General features: G+C 44.6%; 8 non-coding genes and 2 pseudogenes across 8 annotated transcripts; 3 read left to right on the top strand and 7 right to left on the bottom strand.

Moving 5' to 3' along the window:
* Positions 1-227: 227 nt before the first annotated feature.
* On the top strand, positions 228-301 carry TRNAN-AUU (transfer RNA asparagine (anticodon AUU)). The gene has a single exon. It is a non-coding gene; the product is annotated as a tRNA-Asn (tRNA).
* A 5868-nt stretch (positions 302-6169) lies between these two features.
* Positions 6170-6320, top strand: LOC135016480 (U1 spliceosomal RNA; annotated as a pseudogene).
* Positions 6321-6472: 152 nt separating this feature from the next.
* Positions 6473-6635, top strand: LOC135016349 (U1 spliceosomal RNA). Its single transcript, XR_010214482.1, has one exon. It is a non-coding gene; the product is annotated as a U1 spliceosomal RNA (small nuclear RNA).
* A 9901-nt stretch (positions 6636-16536) lies between these two features.
* Positions 16537-16700, bottom strand: LOC135016210 (U1 spliceosomal RNA). Its single transcript, XR_010214345.1, has one exon. It is a non-coding gene; the product is annotated as a U1 spliceosomal RNA (small nuclear RNA).
* A 654-nt stretch (positions 16701-17354) lies between these two features.
* LOC135016312 (U1 spliceosomal RNA) lies at positions 17355-17517 on the bottom strand. Its single transcript, XR_010214447.1, has one exon. It is a non-coding gene; the product is annotated as a U1 spliceosomal RNA (small nuclear RNA).
* A 152-nt stretch (positions 17518-17669) lies between these two features.
* LOC135016221 (U1 spliceosomal RNA) lies at positions 17670-17833 on the bottom strand. The gene has a single exon (XR_010214356.1). It is a non-coding gene; the product is annotated as a U1 spliceosomal RNA (small nuclear RNA).
* A 674-nt stretch (positions 17834-18507) lies between these two features.
* On the bottom strand, positions 18508-18670 carry LOC135016389 (U1 spliceosomal RNA). Its single transcript, XR_010214519.1, has one exon. It is a non-coding gene; the product is annotated as a U1 spliceosomal RNA (small nuclear RNA).
* A 152-nt stretch (positions 18671-18822) lies between these two features.
* Positions 18823-18986, bottom strand: LOC135016532 (U1 spliceosomal RNA). The gene has a single exon (XR_010214617.1). It is a non-coding gene; the product is annotated as a U1 spliceosomal RNA (small nuclear RNA).
* Positions 18987-19677: 691 nt separating this feature from the next.
* Positions 19678-19819, bottom strand: LOC135016400 (U1 spliceosomal RNA; annotated as a pseudogene).
* Positions 19820-19971: 152 nt separating this feature from the next.
* LOC135016533 (U1 spliceosomal RNA) lies at positions 19972-20135 on the bottom strand. The gene has a single exon (XR_010214618.1). It is a non-coding gene; the product is annotated as a U1 spliceosomal RNA (small nuclear RNA).
* Positions 20136-26473: the final 6338 nt, after the last annotated feature.

The following is a 26473-nucleotide window of genomic DNA, read 5'->3' on the forward strand; positions in this document are numbered from 1 at the left end:
GGGTTATGAACCCAGCATGCTTTCATTACAGTACTCTGCTGCACATGTAAGTGCAAGAGATCCTGAAGCACTCACTCATCATGGGAAAGTACCAATGTGTTTCTTCGTTGGTTGATGGAAGAAACATCTTACAAAAACTCTCCAGATTATTGACTTTTTAAAGTTTTACTAGGAAACGTTCTAGATGAATGCTTATTAGCCTTTGTCAGTATGGACTTTCGCAAAGTGTCTCTGTGGCGCAATCGGTTAGTGTGTTTGGTTATTAACCAAAGGGTTGGTGGTTCAATCCCACCCAGGGACATAATTGACCTTGTTATCAGATTTTGGTGATCTTTAAGTAGACAAGTCAAAATTTCAAACCCCCTGTTATGGTGTAGGGTACCTGGCCTTCTCTGATGTAATCAGAGTTAGATTTGATTCAGTGATTTTATAAAAACAGCCAGGAAGCACAATTTAGCAGTGGGTTGCAGAGAAAAAGAAATATGCTGGCAGAAAAATCCAATTGAGTGATTAAACAGCTCTTCATTTTCTGGCTTTATTTTTATGCTAACGAATTTGTTCTCTGAAAAGTGTCCACAAAGCCAAGTATCTGATTAACATATTTGTAGGGATGGTTTTTCACCTATTACTAAATTAAACTTGCTTCATTGGAAAGGCAGCAAGATGCATCCTCATTTCAATATCTACTGAAATAATACAGGTTGACACCAGGAAACATTAACGCCACTGCATCCTTGCTGCTTTCTCATGTGGAAGTCTGTTTAATGTGAAAACAAGGTGATATCTAATTAGCACACAGGTAAGGAATTAAGAAAATCTTTATTTAAGGGTGAAGATGTTTCTCACAAAATCGTTGCCCCAATGCATCATTGAAATTCAAGCTGGAAAGATGATTTTAATATATCACTTGTACATTTTGTATTGCTCTTCTGGTGACAATGTAGTTTGTTTTTGTCAATTACCATTTTAATAATCGGGTAAAGAAAATTAATTGGATTTTTGAAAGAAAACAATACTGTCAATATACTATTAAAACAAATTAAAATGGTAAAAGTTATTGTACTTTAAGTAAAAATAAAAGAGCAAAAATATCAATCCCAGTTTTGGATTACTTTAATTAACAAAAAAAATGCATATAGCAGAGGATAGTTTCAATCTGCCTACCTCTGGGTTATGGACCCAGCATGCTTCCATTACAGTACTCTGCTGCACATGTAAGTGCAAGAGATCCTGAAGCACTCACTCATCATGGGAAAGTACCAATGTGTTTCTTCATTGGTTGATGGAAGAAACATCTTACAAAAACTCTCCACATTATTGACTTTTTAAAATGTTTCTAGGAATCATTCTAGATGAATGCTTATTAGCCTTTGTCAGTAAGTACTTTTGCAAAGTGTCGCTGTGGCGCAATCAGTTAGTGTGTAAGGCTATTAACCAAAAGGTTGGTGGTTCAATCCCACCCAGGGACTTAATTGACCTTGTTATCAGATTTTGGTGATCTTTAAGTAGACAAGTCAAAATTTCAAACCCCCTGTTATGGTGTAGGGTACCTGGCCTTCTCTAATGTAATCAGAGTTAGATTTGATTCAGTGATTTTATTAAAACAGCTAGGAAGAACAATTTAGCAGTGGGTTGCAGAGAAAAAGAAATATGCTGGCAGAAAAATCCAATTGAGTGATTAAACAGCTCTTCATTTTCTGGCTTTACTTTTATACTAACAAATTTGTTCTCTGAAAAGTGTCCACAAAGCCAAGTCTCTGATTAACACCTTTGTAGGGATGGTTTTTCACCTATTACTAAATTAAACTTGCTTCATTGGAAAGGCAGCAAGATGCATCTTCATTTCAATGTCTACTGAAATAATACAGGTTGACACCAGGAAACATTAACGCCACTGCATCCTTGCTGCTTTCGCATGTGGAAGTCTGTTTAATGTGAAAACAAGGTGATATCTAATTAGCACACAGGTAAGGAATTAAGAAAATCTTTATTTAAGGGTGAAGATGTTTCTCACAAAATCGTTGCCCCAATGCATCATTGAAATTCAAGCTGGAAAGATGATTTTAATATATCACTTGTACATTTTGTATTGCTCTTCTGGTGACAATGTAGTTTGTTTTTGTCAATTACCATTTTAATAATCGGGTAAAGAAAATTAAGTGGATTTTTGAAAGAAAACAATACTGTCAATATACTATTAAAACAAATTAAAATGGTAAAAGTTATTGTACTTTAAGTAAAAATAAAAGAGCAAAAATATCAATCCCAGTTTTGGATTACTTTAATTAACAAAAAAAAAATGCATATAGCAGAGGATAGTTTCAATCTGCCTACCTCTGGGTTATGGACCCAGCATGCTTCCATTACAGTACTCTGCTGCACATGTAAGTGCAAGAGGTCCTGAAGCACTCACTTATCATGGGAAAGTACCAATGTGTTTCTTCATTGGTTGATGGAAGAAACATCTTACAAAAACTCTCCACATTATTGACTTTTTAAAATGTTTCTAGGAATCGTTCTAGATGAATGCTTATTAGCCTTTGTCAGTATGTACTTTTGCAAAGTGTAGCTGTGGCGCAATCAGTTAGTGTGTAAGGCTATTAACCAAAAGGTTGGTTGTTCAATCCCACCCAGGGACTTAATTGACCTTGTTATCAGATTTTGGTGATCTTTAAGTAGACAAGTCAAAATTTCAAACCCCCTGATATGGTGTAGGGTACCTGGCCTTCTCTGATGTAATCAGAGTTAGATTTGATTCAGTTATTTTATAAAAACAGCTAGGAAGCACAATTTGGCAGTGGGTTGCAGAGAGAAAGAAATATGCTGGCAGAAAAATCCAATTGAGTGATTAAACAGCTGTTCATTTTCTGGCTTTATTTTTATGCTAACTAATTTGTTCTCTGAAAAGTGTCCACAAAGCCAAGTATCTGATTAACATATTTGTAGGGATGGTTTTTCACCTATTACTAAATTAAACTTGCTTCATTGGAAAGGCAGCAAGATGCATCCTCATTTCAATATCTACTGAAATAATACAGGTTGACACCAGGAAACATTAACGCCACTGCATCCTTGCTGCTTTCTCATGTGGAAGTCTGTTTAATGTGAAAACAAGGTGATATCTAATTAGCACACAGGTAAGGAATTAAGAAAATCTTTATTTAAGGGCGAAGATGTTTCTCACAAAATCGTTGCCCCAATGCATCATTGAAATTCAAGCTGGAAAGATGATTTTAATATATCACTTGTACATTTTGTATTGCTCTTATGGTGACAATGTAGTTTGTTTTTGTCAATTACCATTTTAATAATAGGGTAAAGAAAATTAAGTGGATTTTTGAAAGAAAACTATACTGTCAATATACTATTAAAACAAATTAAAATGCTAAAAGTTATTGTACTTTAAGTAAAAATAAAAGCTAAAATATCAATCCCAGTTTTGGATTACTTTAATGAACAAAAAAAAAATTCATATAGCAAAGGATAGTTTCAATCTGCCTACCTCTGGGTTATGGGCCCAGCATGCTTCCATTGCAGTACTCTGCTGCACATGTAAGTGCAAGAGATCCTGAAGCACTCACTCATCATGCGAAAGTACCAATGTGTTTCTTCATTGGTTGCTGGAAGAAACATCTTACATAAACTCTCCAGATTATTGACTTTTTAAAGTTTTTCTAGGAAACGTTCTAGATGAATGCTTATTAGTCTTTGTCAGTATGTGCTTTTTGCAAAGTGTCTCTGTGGCACAGTCGGTTAGTGTGTTCAGCTATTTATCAAAAGGTTGGTGGTTCAATCCCACCCAGGGACGTAATTGACCTTGTGATCAGATTTTGGTGATATTTAAGTAGACAAGTCAAAATTGCAAACCCCCTCTTATGGTGTAGGGTACCTGGCCTTCTCTGATGTAATCAGAGTTAGATTTGATTAAGTGATTTTATAAAAAAACAGCTTGGAAGCACAATTTAGCAGTGGGTTGCAGAGAAAAAGAAAAATGCTGGCAGAAAAATCCAATTGAGTGATTAAACAGCTCTTCATTTTCTGGCTTTATTTTTATGATTACAAATTTGTTCTCTGAAAAGTGTCCACAAAGCCAAGTATCTGATTAACATCTTTGTAGGGATGGTTTTTCACCTATTACTAAATTAAACTTGCTTCATTGGAAAGGCAGCAAGATGCATCCTCATTTCATTATCTACGGAAATAATACAGGTTGACACCAGGAAACATTAACGCCACTGCATCTTTGCTGTTTTCTCATGTGGAAGTCTGTTTAATGTGAAAACAAGGTGATATCTAATTAGCACACAGGTAAGGAATTAAGAAAATCTTTATTTAAGGGTGAATCGTTGCCCCAATGCATCATTGAAATTCAAGCTGGAAAGATGATTTTAATATATCACTTGTACATTTTGTATTGCTCTTCTGGTGACAATGTAGTTTGTTTTTGTCAATTACCATTTTAATAATCGGGTAAAGAAAATTAATTGGATTTTTGAAAGAAAACAATACTGTCAATATACTATTAAAACAAATTAAAATGGTAAAAGTTATTGTACTTTAAGTAAAAATAAAAGAGCAAAAATATCAATCCCAGTTTTGGATTACTTTAATTAACAAAAAAAATGCATATAGCAGAGGATAGTTTCAATCTGCCTACCTCTGGGTTATGGACCCAGCATGCTTCCATTACAGTACTCTGCTGCACATGTAAGTGCAAAAGATCCTGAAGCACTCACTCATCATGGGAAAGTACCAATGTGTTTCTTCATTGGTTGATGGAAGAAACATCTTACAAAAACTCTCCACATTATTGACTTTTTAAAATGTTTCTAGGAATCGTTCTAGATGAATGCTTATTAGCCTTTGTCAGTATGGACTTTTGCAAAGTGTCGCTGTGGCGCAATCAGTTAGTGTGTAAGGCTATTAACCAAAAGGTTGGTGGTTCAATCCCACCCAGGGACTTAATTGACCTTGTTATCAGATTTTGGTGATCTTTAAGTAGACAAGTCAAAATTTCAAACCCCCTGTTATGGTGTAGGGTACCTGGCCTTCTCTGATGTAATCAGAGTTAAATTTGATTCAGTGATTTTATAAAAACAGCTAGGAAGCACAATTTAGCAGTGGGTTGCAGAGAAAAAGAAATATGCTGGCAGAAAAATCCAGACAAAGGCTAATAAACAATCATCTAGAACGTTTCCTAGAAAAACTTTAAAAAGTCAATAATCTGGAGTGTTTTTGTAAGATGTTTCTGCCATCAACCAATGAAGAAACACATTGGTACTTTCCCATGATGAGTGAGTGCTTCAGGATCTCTTGCACTTACATGTGCAGCAGAGTACTGCAATGGAAGCATGCTGGGCCCATAACCCAGAGGTAGACAGATTGAAACTATCCTCTGCTATATGCATTTTTTTTGTTAATTAAAGTAATCCAAAACTGGGATTGATATTTTTGCTCTTTTATTTTTACTTAAAGTACAATAACTTTTACCATTTTAATTTGTTTTAATAGTATATTAACAGTATTGTTTTCTTTCAAAAATTCACTTAATTTTCTTTTCTGTGTGCTAATTAGATATCACCTTGTTTTCACATTAAATAGACTTCCACATGAGAAAGCAGCAAGGATGCAGTGGCGTTAATGTTTCCTGGTTGTAGTGGGGGACTGTGTTTTACATGCCTTACAGAGCAACTCTGGAGCTGTTACAGTGCCCAGCTGCGGCAAGAAATCAGCTTGAATGCTTCAGGGGCTGGGGCATAGCCAACATGAGCCCCACACCGAAGGAGGGTGGAGGTGTTTAATGTGAACTAGGGGTCATCCAAGCACCGCAAAAGGCCGCCATGCCCTGCATAACCCTTTTCTCTTTTCATATACAGATGAGGGTTCCAGCCAACTTTGGCCCACTGCTTGGATGACATCACCGTATGCAAATCCGTCTTCTGCAGACCTTCACCCAGGAATGCTTTTACTAGTTGTTGCATTTGGTTTGTTGTTTGGGGGTGCTTCAGTATTAGGCAGCCTTCTGCCCTCCCATGTTCATCTGAAAATATGTGTTCTCCCTGCAGTTGTTGTCCCCAGATGAGAGTTCCCTTGTGCTGCCTCAGTTGAATCTCCTTTACTTGACAGAGATGTGCCTGAGCAGCGGCCCTCCCCAGCCCTATCCCAAATCATACTTATTACCATGGTCATGAAGATTGTTCTCCCAGGGTGAGGTTCATTCATTGCATTCTGGGTATGCTGACCCCTGTGATTTCCCCAAATGTGGGAAACTCGACTGCATTATTTGTGGTAGTGGGGGACTGTGTTTGTGCTTTCCTCTGGTCAGCTCTGGTAAAAGTCAGATTTCTTTGTCTCAGATATTCCTCTAGCCTTGTTCTTCTTTCGAGAGTTCCCTTGTGCTGCCTCAGTTGGATCTCCTTCACTTGACAGGGGGGTGCCCGAGCAGTGACCCTCCCCAGCTCTAGCCCAACTCCTACTTACCTGCCAGGTGAGATACTATGATCATGAAGGTGCTTCTCCCAGGGCAAGGCTCACCCATTGCACTCTGGGTGTGCTGCTCCTGCAATTTCCCCAAATGTGGGAAACTTGATTGCATAATTTGTGTTTCCCCTGGTCGGCTCTCGTATAATTCAGATCTCTTTGTCTCAGGTCTCTCTCCAGCCTAGTTTGCTGTCTGTTTCCACTTCTCTTTTCTGGAGCCGCTCCCTTCTATGCCCTTGCGCACTATCCTGACTTCTCCCGTCTGCTTACTTTGTGCCTTCCAACGCACAATGCGAACTACAGGTAGTGCTGCAGGGCCCACACCCTTTTAGTTGCCTTACAGAGCAGCTCTGGAGCTGTTACAGTGCCCAGCTGCTGCAAGAAATCAGCTTGAATGCTTCAGGGGCTGGGGCATAGCCAACATGAGCCCCACACCAAAGGAGGGTGGGGTTGTTTAATGCGAACTAGGGGTCATCCAAGCACTGCAAAAGGCCGCCATGCCCTGCATGCCCCTTTTCTCTTTTTATATGCAGATGAGGGTTCCAGCCAACTTTGGCCCACTGCTTGGATGACATCACCGTATGCAAATCCGTCTGCTGCAGACCTTCCCCCAGGAATGCTTGTACTAGTTGTTGCATATGGTTTGGTATTTGATGGTGCTTCAGTATTAGGCAGCCTTCCGCCCTCCCATGTTCATCTGAAAAGATGTGGTCTCCCTGCAGTTGTTGTCCCCAGACGAGAGTTCCCTTGTGCTTCCTCAGTTGAATCTCCTTAACTTGACGGGGGAGGGGCTGCCCGAGCAGCCACCCTCCCCAGCCCTATCCCAACTCATACTTATTTTGCATATGAGATCTCTTGATCATGAAGATTGTTCTCACAGGGTGAGGTTCATCCATTATATTTTAAAATAGGAAGGTACAAATTACATATTTGAATTGCATCTATGTGCTGGATTCAAATGTCCCCCCCCCCTTCCTTTCTCAATTGTGCCCGTCAGCAGCTATTCTAAGGTTGCTGCCAATGGGTGTGACACATTAATTTCTTCTGTGGGGTACACTGGACCCCACAAGGATTCACATTGGGGTGTAGAGTAGGATCTTGATCTGAGGCACCAACCGGCTCAAAGCTTTTGACTGTTCCCAAGATGCTCAGCGCATCCTCCTCTATAACCCCGCTTCCATGAACAGGGAGCTCAGTTTGTAGTTGGTGCCTTCAGTAGCAGGCCACTTAACAGGGGCCTGCCTCAGGCAGCCTATTCTTAGCTATTAATTTTGACAAGAAAAGAAGAACTTGTTTTATGAGAATCTACAAGGGCTGCAGCAGGCTAGGTCTAATAGACATCTTTACTGCAGCTTCATCACTCCCAGCGGCGCTGTATACTCCCGTGCCCTGGTTGCTGGGTCACTGCAGCGGAGGCTCCGGTTTCTTCCTAAGGTCAGTCACACACACACCGCCCTTCCGGATCACGAGGCCGCTGATGAAGGGGAGCATGGCCGTAGGGGGTGGACCGTGTGCGCACTGGTGTGGACACTGATTACTGGGCAGCCGCTCCACTAGAAACCAGGTACAGTTAAGGAGCACAGGTCTGGGGGTTTTTCTCCTATATTAAACCAATTTTGTACTGCCCGCAGCACATTGTGATAGGTAATGGGGCCTGATTCAGTTTGGATTGCAATCACAATAAGCTATCCAACTGCAAAAATTGCTAAGAGCATACGCATGTGCCTGCATTTTCTGCGGCACCCCGCAGAGAATGCGATCGCCTCTGCCTGTCAATCGGGGCAGGGGGGGGGAGAGGGGGGTCAGCAACACTCCATTTCCAAGTCAGGGATGGAGCGGTGCGGGGGCAAGGCTTCAAAATGGGGTCTGCAATGGAGGAGACACAGGGGGCGTGGTCACAGCAGCTGTATGACATCACATTCAGCCGCTGTGATCACAAAAATGGTGGCGGCTTCCTGCGCGCACATACAGTCTGTACCAGCAGGAGGCTACACCATTTTTTATGATCACGCTGAACTGCAGTGCGACTGCAATTACAGCATGGTCAAGAAGGGAGGCGTCATGCTGGGTGGCCATTAGAGATGAGCGGGTTCGGTTCCTCGGAATCCGAACCCGCCCGAACTTCACCCTTTTTTGCACGGGTCCGAGCAGACTCGGATCCTCCCGCCTTGCTCGGTTAACCCGAGCGCGCCCGAACGTCATCATCCCGCTGTCGGATTCTCACGAGACTCGGATTCTATATAAGGAGCCGCGCGTTGCCGCCATTTTCACACGTGCATTGAGATTGATAGGGAGAGGACGTGGCTGGGGTCCTCTCCGTTTAGATTAGAAGATAGAGACGAGTGACATTTGATTTACTACTAATTTGGGGAGCAGTTGAACTTGTCAGGAGTACTCAGTAGTGCAGAGTTTTGCTGATAGTGACCACCAGTTTTATTATTTATAATCCGTTCTCTGCCTGAAAAAAAACGATACACATACCATATCTGTGCTCAGCCTCAGTGTGCTGCATGATATATCATCTATGTATATCTGACTGTGCTGAGTGCTCACTGCTCACACAGCTTAATTGTGGGGGAGACTGGGGAGCAGTTATAGCAGGAGTACAGTGCACACTTTTGCTGCCAGTGTGACCACCAGTATATTGTCTGCCTGAAAAAGTTAAACACTCCTGTGGTGTTTTTTTTTTTTATTCTATAAACGCATTCTGCTGACAGTGTCCAGCAGGTCCGTCATACATTATATTATATAAATATTTACCTGCAGTAGTGTTATATTTTTTTTTTCATCTCTATCATCTTTATCATCTCTATATTAGCAGACGCAGTACGGTAGTCCACGGCTGTGGCTATCTCTGTGTCGTCAGTGCTCGTCCATAATTGTATACCTACCTACCTGTGGTGGGTTTTTTTTTTCTATCTTCTTCATACTAGTAGTTTAGGAGTCTGCTGACAGTGTCCACCAGGTCCATCATTATATTATATACCTACAGTAGTAATATATTTATTATATTATCTATACTAGCAGACGCAGTACGGTAGTCCACGGCTGTGGCTATCTCTGTGTCGTCAGTGCTCGTCCATAATTGTATACCTACCTGTGGTGGGGTTTTTTTCTATCTTCTTCATACTAGTAGTTTAGGAGTCTGCTGACAGTGTCCACCAGGTCCGTCATTATATTATATACCTACAGTAGTAATATATTTAGTATATTATCTATACTAGCAGACGCAGTACGGTAGTCCATGGCTGTACCTACCTCTGTGTCGTCACTCGTCCATAATTGTATACCTAACTGTGGTGGGTTTTTTTTCTATCTTCTTCATACTAGTAGTTTAGGAGTCTGCTGACAGTGTCCACCAGGTCCGTAATTATATTATATACCTACAGTAGTAATATATTTAGTATATTATCTATACTAGCAGACGCAGTACGGTAGTCCACAGCTGTACCTACCTCTGTGTCGTCACTCGTCCATAATTGTATACCAACCTGTGGTGGGGTTTTTTTTTTCTATCTTCTTCATACTAGTAGTTTAGGAGTCTGCTGACAGTGTCCACCAGGTCCGTCATTATATTATATACCTACAGTAGTAATATATTTAGTATATTATCTATGCTAGCAGACGCAGTACGGTAGGCCACGGCTGTGGCTATCTCTGTGTCGTCAGTGCTCGTCCATAATTGTATACCTACCTACCTGTGGTGGGGGTTTTTTTTCTATCTTCTTCATACTAGTAGTTTAGGAGTCTGCTGACAGTGTCCACCAGGTCCGTCATTATATTATATACCTACAGTAGTAATATATTTAGTATATTATCTATACTAGCAGACGCAGTACGGTAGTCCACGGCTGTACCTACCTCTGTGTCGTCACTCGTCCATAATTGTATACCTACCTGTGGTGGAGTTTTTTTTCTATCTTCTTCATACTAGTAGTTTAGCAGTCTGCTGACAGTGTCCACCAGGTCCGTCATTATATTATATATACCTACAGTAGTTATATATATTTTTTTTATATCATTAATTATCATCTCTATACTAGCAGACGCAGTATGGTAGGCCACGGCTGTGGCTATCTCTGTGTCGTCAGTGCTCGTCCATAATTGTATACCTACCTACCTGTGGTGGGGTTTTTTTTCTATCTTCTTCATACTAGTAGTTTAGCAGTCTGCTGACAGTGTCCACCAGGTCCGTCATTATATTATATATACCTACAGTAGTTATATATATTTTTTTTTTATATCATTAATTATCATCTCTATACTAGCAGACGCAGTACGGTAGTCCACGGCTGTAGCTACCTCTGTGTCGTCAGTCACTCGTCATCCATAAGTATACTAGTATCCATCCATCTCCATTGTTTACCTGAGGTGCCTTTTAGTTGTGCCTATTAAAATATGGAGAACAAAAATGTTGAGGTTCCAAAAATAGGGAAAGATCAAGATCCACTTCCACCTCGTGCTGAAGCTGCTGCCACTAGTCATGGCCGAGAAGATGAAATTCCATCAACGTCGTCTGCCAAGGCCGATGCCCAATGTCATAGTACAGAGCATGTAAAATCCAAAACACAAAAGATCAGTAAAAAAAGGACTCAAAAATCTAAATAAAAATCGTCGGAGGAGAAGCGTAAACTTGCCAATATGCCGTTTACCACACGGAGTGGCAAGGAACGGCTGAGGCCCTGGCCTATGTTCATGGCTAGTGGTTCAGCTTCAGATGAGGATGGAAGCACTCAGCCTCTCGCTAGAAAAATTAAAAGACTTAAGCTGGCAAAAGCACAGCAAAGAACTGTGCGTTCTTCAAAATCACAAATCCACAAGGAGAGTCCAATTGTGTCGGTTGCGATGCCTGACCTTCCCAACACTGGACGTGAAGAGCATGCACCTTCCACCATTTGCACACCCCCTGCAAGTGCTGGAAGGAGCACCCACAGTCCAGTTCCTGATAGTCAGATTGAAGATGTCAGTGTTGAAGTACACCAGGATGAGGAGGATATGGGTGTTGCTGGCGCTGGGGAGGAAATTGACAAGGAGGATTCTGATGGTGAGGTGGTTTGTTTAAGTCAGGCACCCGGAGAGACACCTGTTGTCCGTGGGAGGAATATGGCCATTGACATGCCTGGTGAAAATACCAAAAAAATCAGCTCTTCGGTGTGGAAGTATTTCAACAGAAATGCGAACAACAGGTGTCAAGCCGTGTGTTGCCTTTGTCAAGCTGTAATAAGTAGGGGTAAGGACGTTAACCACCTCGGGAACATCCTCCCTTATACGTCACCTGCAGCGCATTCATCATAAGTCAGTGACAAGTTCAAAAACTTTGGGTGACAGCGGAAGCAGTCCACTAACCAGTAAATCCCTTCCTCTTGTAACCAAGCTCACGCAAACCACCCCACCAACTCCCTCAGTGTCAATTTCCTCCTTCCCCAGGAATGCCAATAGTCCTGCAGGCCATGTCACTGGCAATTCTGACGAGTTCTCTCCTGCCTGGGATTCCTCCGATGCATCCTTGAGTGTAACGCCTACTGCTGCTGGCGCTGCTGTTGTTGCTGCTGGGAGTCGATGGTCATCCCAGATAACTGAGGCCTTGGCATCCTGGGCGGTGAGAAACGTGGTTCCGGTATCCATCATTACTTCAGAGCCAACTATAGACTTGATTGAGGTACTGTGTCCCCGGTACCAAATACCATCTAGGTTCCATTTCTCTAGGCAGGCGATACCGAAAATGTACACAGACCTCAGAAAAAGACTCACCAGTGTCCTAAAAAATGCAGTTGTACCCAATGTCCACTTAACCACGGACATGTGGACAAGTGGGGCAGGGCAGACTCAGGACTATATGACTGTGACAGCCCACTGGGTAGATGTATTGACTCCCGCCGCAAGAACAGCAGCAGCGGCACCAGTAGCAGCATCTCGCAAACGCCAACTCTTTCCTAGGCAGGCTACGCTTTGTATCACCGCTTTCCAGAATACGCACACAGCTGAAAACCTCTTACCGCAACTGAGGAAGATCATCGCAGAATGGCTTACCCCAATTGGACTCTCCTGTGGATTTGTGGCATCGGACAACGCCAGCAATATTGTGCGTGCATTATATCTGGGCAAATTCCAGCACGTCCCATGTTTTGCACATACCTTGAATTTGGTGGTGCAGAATTATTTAAAAAACGACAGGGGCGTGCAAGAGATGCTGTCGGTGGCCAGAAGAATTGCGGGACACTTTCTGCGTACAGGCACCACGTACAGAAGACTGGAGCAACACCAAAAACGCCTGAACCTGCCCTGCCATCATCTGAAGAAAGAAGTGGTAACGAGGTGGAATTCAACCCTCTATATGCTTCAGAGGATGGAGGAGCAGCAAAAGGCCATTCAAGCCTATACATCTGACCACGATATAGGAGGTGGAATGCACCTGTCTCAAGCGCAGTGGAGAATGATTTCAACGTTGTGCAAGGTTCTGAAACCTTTTGAACTTGCCACACGTGAAGTCAGTTCAGACACTGCCAGCCTGAGTCAGGTCATTCCCGTCATCAGGCTTTTGCAGAAGAAGCTGGAGACATTGAAGGAGGAGCTAAGACAGAGCGATTCCGCTAGGCATGTGGGACTTGTGGATGGAGCCCTTCATTCGCTTAACCAGGATTCACGGGTGGTCAATCTGTTGAAATCAGAGCACTACATTTTGGCCACCGTGCTCGATCCTAGATTTAAAACCTACGTTGTATCTCTCTTTCCGGCAGACACAAGTCTGCAGGGGTTCAAAGACCTGCTGGTGAGAAAATTATCAAGTCAAGTAGAACTTGATCGGTCAACATCTCCTCCTTCACATTCTCCCGCAATTGGGGGTGCGAGGAAAAGGCTCAGAATTCCGAGCCCACCCGCTGGCGGTGATGCAGGGCAGTCTGGAGCGACTGCTGATGCTGACATCTGGTCCGGACTGAAGGACCTGCCAACGATTACGGACATGTCGTCTACTGTCACTGCATATGATTCTCTCACCATTGAAAGAATGGTGGAGGATTATATGAGTGACCGCATCCAAGTAGGCACGTCAGACAGTCAGTACGTATACTGGCAGGAAAAAGAGGCAATTTGGAGGCCCTTGCACAAACTGGCTTTATTCTACCTAAATTGCCCTCCCACAAGTGTGTACTCCGAAAGAGTGTTTAGTGCCGCCGCTCACCTTGTCAGCAATCGGCGTACGAGGTTACTTCCAGAAAATGTGGAGAAGATGATGTTCATTAAAATGAATTATAATCAATTGCTCCGTGGAGACATTGACCAGCAGCAATTGCCTCCACAAAGTACACAGGGAGCTGAGATGGTGGATTCCAGTGGGGACGAATTGATAATCTGTGAGGAGGGGGATGTACACGGTGATGAATCGGAGGATGATGATGAGGTGGACATCTTGCCTCTGTAGAGCCAGTTTGTGCAAGGAGAGATTAATTGCTTCTTTTTTGGTGGGGGTCCAAACCAACCCGTCATATCAGTCACAGTCGTGTGGCAGACCCTGTCACTGAAATGATGGGTTGGTTAAAGTGTGCATGTCCTGTTTATACAACATAAGGGTGGGTGGGAGGGCCCAAGGACAATTCCATCTTGCACCTCTTTTTTCTTTCATTTTTCTTTGCGTCATGTGCTGTTTGGGGAGTGTTTTTTGGAAGGGCCATCCTGCGTGACACTGCAGTGCCACTCCTAGATGGGCCAGGTGTTTGTGTCGGCCATTAGGGTCGCTGAGCTTAGTCACGCAGCTACCTCATTGCGCCTCTTTTTTTCTTTGCGTCATGTGCTGTTTGGGGAGTGTTTTTTGGAAGGGCCATCCTGCGTGACACTGCAGTGACACTCCTAGATGGGCCAGGTGTTTGTGTCGGCCACTTGGGTCGCTGAGTTTAGTCACACAGCTACCTCATTGCGCCTCTTTTTTTCTTTGCGTCATGTGCTGTTTGGGGAGTGTTTTTTGGAAGGGCCATCCTGCGTGACACTGCAGTGCCACTCCTAGATGGGCAAGGTGTTTGTGTCGGCCACTTGGGTCGCTGAGCTTAGTCACACAGCTACCTCATTGCGCCTCTTTTTTTCTTTGCGTCATGTGCTGTTTGGGGAGTGTTTTTGGAAGGGCCATCCTGCGTGACACTGCAGTGCCACTCCTAGATGGGCCAGGTGTTTGTGTTGGCCACTTGGGTCGCTGAGCTTAGTCACACAGCTACCTCATTGCGCCTCTTTTTTTCTTTGCGTCATGTGCTGTTTGGGGAGTGTTTTTTGGAAGGGCCATCCTGCGTGACACTGCAGTGCCACTCCTAGATGGGCCAGGTGTTTGTATCGGCCACTTGGGTCGCTGAGCTTAGTCATCCAGCGACCTCGGTGCAAATTTTAGGACTAAAAATAATATTGTGAGGTGTGAGGTGTTAAGAATAGACTGAAAATGAGTGGAAATTATGGTTATTGAGGTTAATAATACTTTGGGATCAAAATGACTCCCAAATTTTATGATTTAAGCTGTTTTTTAGGGTTTTTTTGAAAAAAACACCCGAATCCAAAACACACCCGAATCCGACAAAAAAAATTCGGTGAGGTTTAGCCAAAACGCGTTCGAACCCAAAACACGGCCGCGGAACCGAACCCAAAACCAAAACACAAAACCCGAAAAATTTCTGGTGCACATCTCTAGTGGCCATGCCCTGTCACTGTGCAGGAGCCAGCACCGCTCACACACTAGTCCCCGGTGCAGCCCCCAACCCCCGGGACACCCGGAGCAACAAAATGTAGATTCAGGCCACCAGGCCACGCCCCTACCTATCAAACCATGCCTCCTTTTTACCATTGCGCTGCTTATCTGCGCGCACTGCATTACAATCTCCCTCGCCACCTCTCTGGGTGTCACCAGTGATAGTGACACCTCTGCCATGCTTGTAGCAGCTGGTCCTAAGATCTACGCCTCAAGCCCTGAGTGTTTGCCCTTGTGACTTGTTGATCATCATAGCAAAGCAGATGCTTACAGAAAACTGCAGGGGCTTAGATTGAAAATAAAAAAAATTGATGGGTATAAGGTAGAGAGGAGCGGGTTCGGTTCTCCGAGAACCGAATTCCCCACGAACTCCACGTGGTTTACACTGGTCCGAGGCAGGCTCGGTTGTTCCCGCCTGACTCGGAAAACCTGAACAAGGGAAAATGTCATCATCCCGCTGTCGGATTCTCGCGAGATTCGGATTCCATATAAAGAGCTGCGCGTTGCCGCCATTTTTACTCGTGCATTGAAGAGAGAGCGGAGAGGACGTGGCTATGTTCTCTCAGTGGAAATCTCAATATCAGTGCTCAGTATCAGTGGTTACTTATTGCTGCTCAGTAATACTAGTAGTGTGTCTCTCCTGCTCAGTGTCAGTTCTCAGTAGTATCCTCATCAGTGCTCAGTATCACTGCTCATTGTCTTGTGCTGCATTGTGGTGCTCAGCATACTACAGTACATTACTAATAGTCCAGTGCTGCATCTTGCTGCTCAGTGTCAGTTCTAGTATCCTCATCAGTGCTCACTATCACTGCTCATTGCATTGTGGTGTTCTGTATACTACAGTAACATAGTAATATAGTAACATATAGTAACATAGTTTTTGAGGTTGAATAGAGGCAAATTGCCCATCGTGTTCAACCTGTTTTAAGTTGTGATGATTCTACATACTTGCTGAATAATGTTTTATGACAAGTTAGCTACTACAACTCATGTTACCCCCGGATTAACCATGTTGATATTTTAAGTATTATAACCTTGGATAGCTTTTTCATTCAGAAATGTATCCATTCCTTTTTTAAATCCAATTACAGAGTCCGCCATTACCACCTTCCCTGGCAGGGAATTCCACATCCTGATTGCCCTAACAGTGAAGATCATAGTATCTCACCTGGCAGGTAAGTAGGAGTTGGGCCAGAGCTGTGGAGGATTGCTGCTCGGGCACCCCCTGTCAAGTGAAGGAGATCCAACTGAGGCAGCACAAGGGAACTCTCGAAAGAAGAACAAGGCTAGAGGAAGATCTGAGACAAAGAAATCTGACTTTTACCAGAGCTGACCAGAGGAAAGCACAAACACAGTCCCCCACTACCACAAATAATGCAGTCGAGTTTCCCACATTTGGGGAAATCACAGGGGTCAGCATACCCAGAATGCAATGAATGAACCTCACCCTGGGAGAACAATCTTCATGACCATGGTATCGCCTATGCAAAATAAGTATGATTTGGGATAGGGCTGGGGAGGGCAGCTGCTCAGGCACATCTCTGTCAAGTATAGGAGATTCAACTGAGTCAGCACAAGGGAACTCTCATCTGGGGACAACAACTGCAGGGAGAACACATATTTTCAGATGAACATGGGAGGGCAGAAGGCTGCCTAATACTGAAGCACCCCAAACAACAAACCAAATGCAACAACTAGTACAAGCATTCCAGGGGGAAGTTCTGCAGAAGACGGATTTGCATACGGTGATGTCATCCAAGCAGTGGGCCAAAGTTGGCTGGAACCCTCATCTGCATATGAAAAGAGAAAAGGGGTATGCAGGGCATGGCGGCCTTTTGCGGCACTTGGATGACCCTTAGTTCGCATTAAACACCCCCACCCTCCTACGGTGTGGGGCTCATGTTGACAATGCCCCAGCCCCTGAAGCATTCAAGCTGATTTCTTACAGCAGCTTGGCACTGTAACAGCTCCAGAGCTGCTCTGTAAGGCAAGTAAAAGGGTGTGTAGTTTGCATTGTGCATTGGAAGGCACAAAGTAAGCAGACAGGAGGAGAAGTCAGGATAGTACACAAGGGTATAAAAGGGAGGGGCTCAAGAAAAAAGAAGTGGAAACAGACAGCAAACTAGGCTGGAGAGAGACCTGAGACAAAGAGATCTGAATTATACGAGAGCCGACCAGGGGAAACACAAATTATGCAGTCAAGTTTCCCACATTTGGGGAAATCGCAGGGGCAGCACACCCAGAGTGCAATGGGTGAGCCTTGCCCTGGGAGAAGCACCTTCATGATCATAGTATCTCACCTGGCAGGTAAGTAGGTGTTGGGCTTGAGCTGGGGAGGGTCGCTGCTCGGGCACCCCCCTGTCAAGTGAAGGAGATCCAACTGAGGCAGCACAAGGGAACTCTCGAAAGAAGAACAAGGCTAGAGGAAGATCTGAAACAAAGAAATCTGACTTTTACCAGAGCTGACCAGAGGAAAACACAAACACAGTCCCCCACTACCACAAATAATGCAGTCGAGTTACCCACATTTGGGGAAATCGCAGGGGTCAGCATACCCAGAATGCAATGAATGAACCTCACCCTGGGAGAATAATCTTCATGACCATGGTATCTCCTATGCAAAATAAGTATGATTTGGGATAGGGCTGGGGAGGGCCGCTGCTCAGGCACATCTCTGTCAAGTAAAGGAGATTCAACTGAGGCAGCACAAGGGAACTCTCATCTGGGGACAACAACTGCAGGGAGAACACATATTTTCAGATGAACATGGGAGGGCAGAACGCTGCCTAATACTGAAGCACCCCCAAACAACAAACCAAATGCAACAACTAGTGCAAGCATTCCTGGGGGAAGGCCTGCCGCAGATGGATTTGCATATGGTGATGTCATCCAAGCAGTGGGTCAAAGTTGGCTTCAACCCTCGTCTGCATATGAAAAGAGAAAAGGGGCGTGCAGGGCATGGCGGCCTTTTGCGGCGCTTGGATGACCCTTAGTTTGCATTAAACACCCCCACCCTCCTTCGGTGTTGGTCTCATGTTGGCCATGCCCCAGCCCCTGAAGCATTCAAGCTGATTTCTTGCAGCAGCTGGGCACTGTAACAGCTCCAGAGCTGCTCTGTAAGGCAAGTAAAAGGGTGTGGGCCCTGCAGCACTACCTGTAGTTTGCATTGTGCATTGGAAGGCACAAAGTAAGCAGAGAGGAGGAGAAGTCAGGATAGTGCACAAGGGTATAAAAGGGAGGGGCTCAAGAAAAAAGAAGTGGAAACAGACAGCAAACTAGGCTGTAGAGAGACCTGTGACAAAGAGATCTGAATTATACGAGAGCCGACCAGGGGAAACACAAATTCTGCAGTCAAGTTTCCCACATTTGGGGAAATCGCAGGGGCAGCACACCCAGAGTGCAATGGGTGAGCCTTGCCCTGGGAAAAGCACCTTCATGATCATAGTATCTCACCTGGCAGGTAAGTAGGAGTTGGGCTAGAGCTGGGGAGGGTCGCTGCTCGGGCACATCCCTGTCAAGTGAAGGAGATCCAACTGAGGCAGCACAAGGGAACTCTCGAAAGAAGAACAAGGCTAGAGGAAGATCTGAGACAAAGAAATCTGACTTTTACCATAGCTGACCAGAGGAAAGCACAAACACAGTCCCCCACTACCACAAATAATGCAGTTGAGTTTCCCACATTTGGGGAAATCACAGGGGTCAGCATACCCAGAATGCAATGAATGAACCTAACCCTGGGAGAACAATCTTCATGACCATGGTATCTCCTATGCAAAATAAGTATGATTTGGGATAGGGCTGGGGAGGGCCGCTGCTCAGGCACATCTCTGTCAAGTAAAGGAGATTCAACTGAGGCAGCACAAGGGAACTCTCATCTGGGGACAACAACTGCAGGGAGAACACATATTTTCAGATGAACATGGGAGGGCAGAAGGCTGCCTAATACTGAAGCACCCCCAAACAACAAACCAAATGCAACAACTAGTGCAAGCATTCCTGGGGGAAGGCCTGCAGCAGATGGATTTGAATATGGTGATGTCATCCAAGCAGTGGGTCAAAGTTGGCTTCAACCCTCGTCTGCATATGAAAAGAATAAAGGGGTGTGCAGGGCATGGCGGCCTTTTGCGGCGCTTGGATGACCCCTAGTTCGCATTAAACACCTCCACCCTCCTTCGGTGTGGGGCTCATGTTGGCTATGCCCCAGCCCCTGGAGCATTCAAGCTGATTTCTTGCAGCAGCTGGGCACTGTAACAGCTCCAGAGCTGCTCTGTAAAGCAAGTAAAAGGGTGTGGGCCCTGCAGCACTACCTGTAGTTTGCATTGTGCGTTGGAAGGCACAAAGTAAGCAGACGGGAGAAGTCAGGATAGTGCACAAGGGTATAGAAGGGAGGGGCTCAAGAAAAAGTAGTGGAAACAGACAGCAAACTAGGCTGGAGAGCGACCTGAGACAAAGAGATCTGAATTATATGAGAGCCGACCAGGGGAAACACAAATTCTGCAGTCAAGTTTCCCACATTTGGGGAAATCGCAGGGGCAGCACACCCAGAGTGCAATGGGTGAGCCTTGCCCTGGGAGAAGCATCTTCATGATCATAGTATCTCACCTGGCAGGTAAGTAGGAGTTGGGCTAGAGCTGGGGAGGGTCGCTGCTCGGGCACCCCCCTGTCAAGTGAAGGAGATCCAACTGAGGCAGCACAAGGGAACTCTCGAAAGAAGAACAAGGCTAGAGGAAGATCTGAGACAAAGAAATCTGACTTTTACCAGAGCTGACCAGAGGAAAGCACAAACACAGTCCCCCACTACCACAAATAATGCAGTTGAGTTTCCCACATTTGGGGAAATCACAGGGGTCAGCATACCCAGAATGCAATGAATGAACCTAACCCTGGGAGAACAATCTTCATGACCATGGTATCTCCTATGCAAAATAAGTATGATTTGGGATAGGGCTGGGGAGGGCCGCTGCTCAGGCACATCTCTGTCAAGTAAAGGAGATTCAACTGAGGCAGCACAAGGGAACTCTCATCTGGGGACAACAACTGCAGGGAGAACACATATTTTCAGATGAACATGGGAGGGCAGAAGGCTGCCTAATACTGAAGCACCCCCAAACAACAAACCAAATGCAACAACTAGTGCAAGCATTCCTGGGGGAAGGCCTGCCGCAGATGGATTTGCATATGGTGATGTCATCCAAGCAGTGGGTCAAAGTTGGTTCAAACACCTTTGCAAAGTTCTATAAGTTTGATACCCTGGCTGAGGAGGACCTCCTGTTTGCTCAATCGGTGCTGCAGAGTCATCCGCACTCTCCTGCCCGTTTGGGAGCTTTGGTATAATCCCCATGGTCCTTACGGAGTCCCCAGCATCCTCTAGGACGTAAGAGAAAATAAGATTTTAAACCTACCGGTAAATCTTTTTCTCGTAGTCCGTAGAGGATGCTGGGTGCCCGTCCCAAGTGCGGTCTACTTCTGCAAGACTTGTATATAGTTATTGCTTACATAAGGGTTATATGTTAGTTTTCATCGGTCTTGGACTGATGCTATGTTGTTTTCATACTGTTAACTGGGTAGTATATCACAAGTTATACGGTGTGATTGGTGTGGCTGGTATGAATCTTGACCTTGGATTAACAAAAATCCTTTCCTCGTACTGTCCGTCTCCTCTGGGCACAGTTTCTCTAACTGAGGTATGGAGGAGGGGCATAGAGGGAGGAGCCAGTGCACACCCAGATCTAAAGTCTTTCTTAAAGTGCCCATGTCTGCTGCGGAGCCCGTCTATCCCCCATGGTCCTTACGGAGTCCCCATCATCCTCTACGGACTACGAGAAAAAAAAATTACCGGTAGGTTTAAAATGTTATTTTTTTCTCTGCAACCCACTGCTAAATTGTGCTTCCTAGCTGTTTTTTATAAAATCACTTAATTAAATCTAACTCTGATTACGTCAGAGAAGGCCAGGTACCCTACACCATAAGAGGGGGTTTGAAATTTTGACTTGTCTACTTAAAGATCACCAAAATCTGATGACAAGGTCAATTACATCCCTGGGTGGGATTGAACCACCAACCTTTTGGTTAATAGCCCATGTAAGTGCAAGAAATCCTGAAGCACTCACTCATCATGGGAAAGTACCAATGTGTTTCTTACAAAAATTCTCCAGATTATTGACTTTTTAAAGTTTTTCTAGGAAACGTTCTAGATGAATGATTATTAGCCTTTGTCAGTATTGACTTTTGCAAGGTGTCTCTGTGGCGCAATCGGTTAGCATGTTTGGCTATTAACCAAAAGGTTGGTGGTTCAATCCCACCCAGGGATGTAATTGACCTTGTAATCAGATTTTGGTGATCTTTAAGTAGACAAGTCAAAATTTCAAAAACCCCCCTTATGGTGTAGGGTACCTGGCCTTCTCTGATGTAATCAGAGTTAGATTTGATTAAGTGATTTTATAAAAAAAACAGCTAGGAAGCACAATTTAGCAGTGGGTTGCAGAGAAAAAAAAATATGCTGGCAGAAAAGTCCAATTGAGTGATTAAACAGCTCTTCATTTTCTGATTTTATGTTTATGCTAACAAATTTGCTCTCTGAAAAGTGTCCACAAAGCCAAGTCTCTGATTAACACCTTTGTAGGAATGGTTTTTCACCTATTACTGAAATAAACTTGCTTCATTGGAAAGGCATCAAAGATGCATCCTCATTTCAATGTCTACTGAAATAATACAGGTTGACACCAGGAAACGTCACTGCATCCTTGCTGCTTCCTCACGGGGAAGTCTGTTTAATGTGAAAACAAGGTGATATCTAATCAGCACACAGGTAAGGAATTAAGAAAATCTTTCTTTATGGGTGAAGATGTTTCTCACAAATTGTTGTCCCAATGCATCATTGAAATTCAAGATGGAAGATGATTTTCATATATCACTTGTACATTTTGCATTGCTCTTCTGGTGACAATGTAGTTTGTTTTTGTCAATTACCATTTCAGTAATAGGGTAAAGAAAATTAAGTGGATTTTTTAAAGAAAACAATGCTGTCAATATACTATTAAAACAAATTAAAATGATAAAAGTTATTGTACTTTAAGTAAAAATAAAAGAGCCAAAATATCAATCCCAGTTTTTGATTACTTTAATTATAAAAAAAAAATGCACATAGCAGTGGATAGTTTCGATCAATCGACCTCTGGGTTATGGGCCCAGCATGCTTCCATTGCACTACTCTGCTGCTCATGGAAGTGTAAGAGATCCTGAAGACTAAATTGATTAAAGGCCTAAAAGTACTGGACTATAAGGAAAGACTTACTAGGCTGAATATTTATACACTAGAAAAGAGGTGCCTAAGAGGAGATATTATTAATATCTTCAAATATGTAAAGATACATAACAAAGAGTTATCAGAGGAATTATTTATTAAAAGAACACGTGGTCACTCGCTGCGACTGGAGGAAAGTTCAGAACGCAATGGAGGAAAGGTTTCTTCACTGTTAGGGCAATCAGGATGTGGAATTCCCTGCCAGGGAAGGTGGTAATGGCGGACTCTGTAATTGGATTTAAAAAAGGAATGGATACATTTCTGAATGAAAAAGCTATCCAAGGTTATAATACTTAAAATATCAACATGGTTAATCCGGGGGTAACATGAGTTATAGTAGCTAACTAGTCATAAAACATTATTCAGCAAGTATGTAGAATCATCACAACTTAAAACAGGTTGAACACGATGGGCAATCTGCCTCTATTTAACCTCAAAAACTATGTTACTATATTACTATGTTATTGTAGTATACAGAACACCACAATGCAATGAGCAGTGATAGTGAGCACTGATGAGGATACTAGAACTGACACTGAGCAGCAAGATGCAGCACTGGACTATTAGTAATGTACTGTAGTATGCTGAGCACCTCAATGCAGCACAAGACAATGAGCAGTGATACTGAGCACTGATGAGGATACTACTGAGAACTGACACTGAGCAGGAGAGACACACTACTAGTATTACTGAGCAGCAATAAGTAACCACTGATACTGAGCACTGATATTGAGATTTCCACTGAGAGAACATAGCCACGTCCTCTCCGCTCTCTCTTCAATGCACAAGTAAAAATGGCAGCAACGCGCAGCTCTTTATATGGAATCCGAATCTCGCGAGAATCCGACAGCGGGATGATGACATTTTCCCTTGTTCAGGTTTTCCGAGTCAGGCGGGAACAACCGAGCCTGCCTCGGACCAGTGTAAACCACGTGGAGTTCGTGGGGAATTCGGTTCTCGGAGAACCGAACCCGCTCCTCTCTACCTTATACCCATCAATTTTTTTATTTTCAATCTAAGCCCCTGCAGTTTTCTGTAAGCATCTGCTTCGCTATGATGATCAACAAGTCACAAGGGCAAACACTCAGGGTTTGAGGCGTAGATCTTAGGACCAGCTGCTACAAGCATGGCAGAGGTGTCACTATCACTGGTGACACCCAGAGAGGTGGCGAGGGAGATTGTAATGCAGTGCGCGCAGATAAGCAGCGCAATGGTAAAAAGGAGGCATGGTTTCATAGGTAGGGGCGTGGCCTGGTGGCCTGAATCTACATTTTGTTGCTCCGGGTGTCCCGGGGGTTGGGGGCTGCACCCGGGGACTAGTGTGTGAGCGGTGCTGGCTCCTGCACAGTGACAGGGCATGGCCACCCAGCATGACGCCTCCCTTCTTGACCATGCTGTAATTGCAGTCGCACTGCAGTTCAGCGTGATCATAAAAAATGGTGTAGGCTCCTGCTGGTGCAGACTGTATGTGCGCGCAGGAAGCCGCCACCATTTTTGTGATCACAGCGGCTGAATGTGATGTCATACAGCCGCTGTGACCACGCCCCCTGTGTCTCCTCCGTTGCAGACCCCATTTTGAAGCCTTGCCCCCGCACCGCTCCATCCCTGACTTGGAAATGGAGTGTTGCTGACCCACCTCTCCCCCCCTTCCCCGCCCCGATTGACAGGCAGAGGCGATCACATTCTCTGCGGGGTGCCGCAGAAAATGCAGGCACATGCGTATGCTCTTAGCAATTTTTGCAGTTGGATCGCTTATTGTGATTGCAATCCAACCTGAATCAGGCCCTATTACCTATCACAATGCGCTGCGGGCAGTACAAAATTGGGTTAATATAGGAGAAAAACCCCCAGACCTGTGCTCCTTAACTGTACCTGGTGGCTAGTGGAGCGGCTGCCCAGTAATAAGTGTCCACCGCAGTGCGCACACGGCCCACCCCCTACGGCCTCGCTCCCCTTCATCAGCGGCCTCGTGATCCGGAAGGGTGGTGTGTGTGTGACTGACCTTAGGATGAAACCGGAGCCTCCGCTGCAGTGACCCAGCAACCAGGGCACGGGAGTATATAGCGCCACTGGGAGTGATGAAGCTGCAGTAAAGATGTCTATTAGACCTAGCCTGCTGCAGCCCTTGTAGATTCTCATAAAACAAGTTCTTCTTTTCTTGTCAAAATTAATAGCTAAGAATAGGCTGCCTGAGGCAGGCCCCTGTTAATTGGCCTGCTACTGAAGGCACCAACTACAAACTGAGCTCCCTGTTCATGGAAGCGGGGTTATAGAGGAGAATGCACTGAGCTTCTTGGGAACAGTCAAAAGCTTTGAGCCGGTTGGTGCCTCAGATCAAGATCCTACTCTACACCCCAATGTGAATCCTTGTGGAGTCCAGTGTACCCCACAGAAGAAATTAATATGTCACACCCATTGGCAGCAACCTTAGAATAGCTGCTGACGGGCACAATTGAGAAAGGAAGGGGGGGGGACATTTGAATCCAGCACATAGATGCAATTCAAATATGTAATTTGTACCTTCCTATTTTAAAATATAATGGATGAACCTCACCCTGTGAGAACAATCTTCATGATCAAGAGATCTAATATGTAAAATAAGTATGAGTTGGGATAGGGCTGGGGAGGGTGGCAGCTCGGGCAGCCCCTCCCCCGTCAAGTTAAGGAGATTCAACTGAGGAAGCACAAGGGAACTCTCGTCTGGGGACAACAACTGCAGGGAGACCACATCTTTTCAGATGAACATGGGAGGGCGGAAGGCTGCCTAATACTGAAGCACCATCAAATATCAAACCATATCCAACAACTAGTACAAGCATTCCTGGGGGAAGGTCTGCAGCAGACGGATTTGCATACGGTGATGTCATCCAAGCAGTGGGCCAAAGTTGGCTGGAACCCTCATCTGCATATAAAAAGAGAAAAGGGGCATGCAGGGCATGGCGGCCTTTTGCAGTGCTTGGATGACCCCTAGTTCGCATTAAACACCCCCACCCTCCTTTGGTGTGGGGCTCATGTTGGCCATGCCCCATCCCCTGAAGCATTCATGCTGATTTCTTGCAGCAGCTGGGCACTGTAACAGCTCCAGAGCTGCTCTGTAAGGCAAGTAAAATGGTGTGGGCCCTGCAGCACCACCTGTAGTTCGCATTGTGCGTTGGAAGGCACAAAGTAAGCAGACGGGAGGAGAAGTCAGGATAGTACACAAGGGCATCCTTTTCTCTTAGTCCGTAGAGGATGCTGGGGTCACATTAAGAACCATGGGGTATAGACGGGATCCGCAAGAGACATGGGCACTTTAAGACTTTCAAAGGGTGTGAACTGGCTCCTCCCTCTATGCCCCTCCTCCAGACTCCAGTTATAGGAACTGTGCCCAGGGAGACGGACATTTCGAGGAAAGGATTTATTGTTAAACTAAGGTGAGCATCTTACCAGCTCACACCTTAAGCATGCCGCAGAACGTGGCATTCAACAGAACACAAGCCAACGGCATGAACAATTGCAGCAAAAAGCTGACCAGAACCGTAACACAACATGTGTATAACCACAAGTAATAACTGCAGACACAGTATGGACTGGGACGGGTGCCCAGCATCCTCTAAGTACTAAGAGAAAAGGATTTACCGGTAGGTATTAAAATCCTATTTTCTCATACGAACTAGAGGATGCTGGGGTCACATTAAGAACCATGGGGTTATACCAAAGCTCTTGAACGGGTGGGAGAGTGCGTACGACTCTGCAGCACCGAATGACCCAACTTGAGGTTATCATCAGCCAAGGTATCAAACTTGTAAAACTTAGCAAAAGTGTTTACTAAATAGCTGCTCGGCAAAGTTGCAATGCCGAGACTCCCCGACCAGCTGCCCAGGATGAACCCACCTTTCTAGTAGAATGGGTCTTCACCTAATTCAGTAACGGCAATCCTGCCGTGGAATGAGCATGCTGAATCTTACCACAGATCCAGCGCATAATGG

This window comes from Pseudophryne corroboree, unplaced genomic scaffold (assembly GCF_028390025.1).
Source record: "Pseudophryne corroboree isolate aPseCor3 unplaced genomic scaffold, aPseCor3.hap2 scaffold_299, whole genome shotgun sequence".
Taxonomy (NCBI): domain Eukaryota; kingdom Metazoa; phylum Chordata; class Amphibia; order Anura; family Myobatrachidae; genus Pseudophryne; species Pseudophryne corroboree.